Genomic DNA, 322 nt, shown 5'->3' with positions numbered 1-322 from the left:
CCTGTCTCCCTCCGCGTGTCAGCTCCACGGAGCCCTCTGTCCAGCTGCACAGAGGGAGGAAGACTGGACGGGTCGGTGCCCGTCATTTCAATGCAGACCTGTGATGCCGGCCCGGAGCCAGACACTGGGAGGGGTGTTAGGGGCCCATACAGGGGAAAACTCGCCTTCGCCCCTGTGTTGTGGACACGGGGCCTGGTGGGGCTTCGAGGAAACGGGCTGCTAAAGATGTCAGCAAGGCCTTGGGGCAAGACACAGGAATCTCAACTTGCGGATGATTTTAGTTTCCCATCCTTAAGACGTCCACAGCTGATGCTCTCAACTG

The sequence above is a fragment of the Pteropus vampyrus genome, unplaced genomic scaffold (assembly GCF_000151845.1).
Source record: "Pteropus vampyrus isolate Shadow unplaced genomic scaffold, Pvam_2.0 Scaffold799, whole genome shotgun sequence".
Taxonomy (NCBI): domain Eukaryota; kingdom Metazoa; phylum Chordata; class Mammalia; order Chiroptera; family Pteropodidae; genus Pteropus; species Pteropus vampyrus.
The sequence above is the reverse complement of the archived record's forward strand: the minus strand, read 5'-3'. Positions refer to the sequence as shown.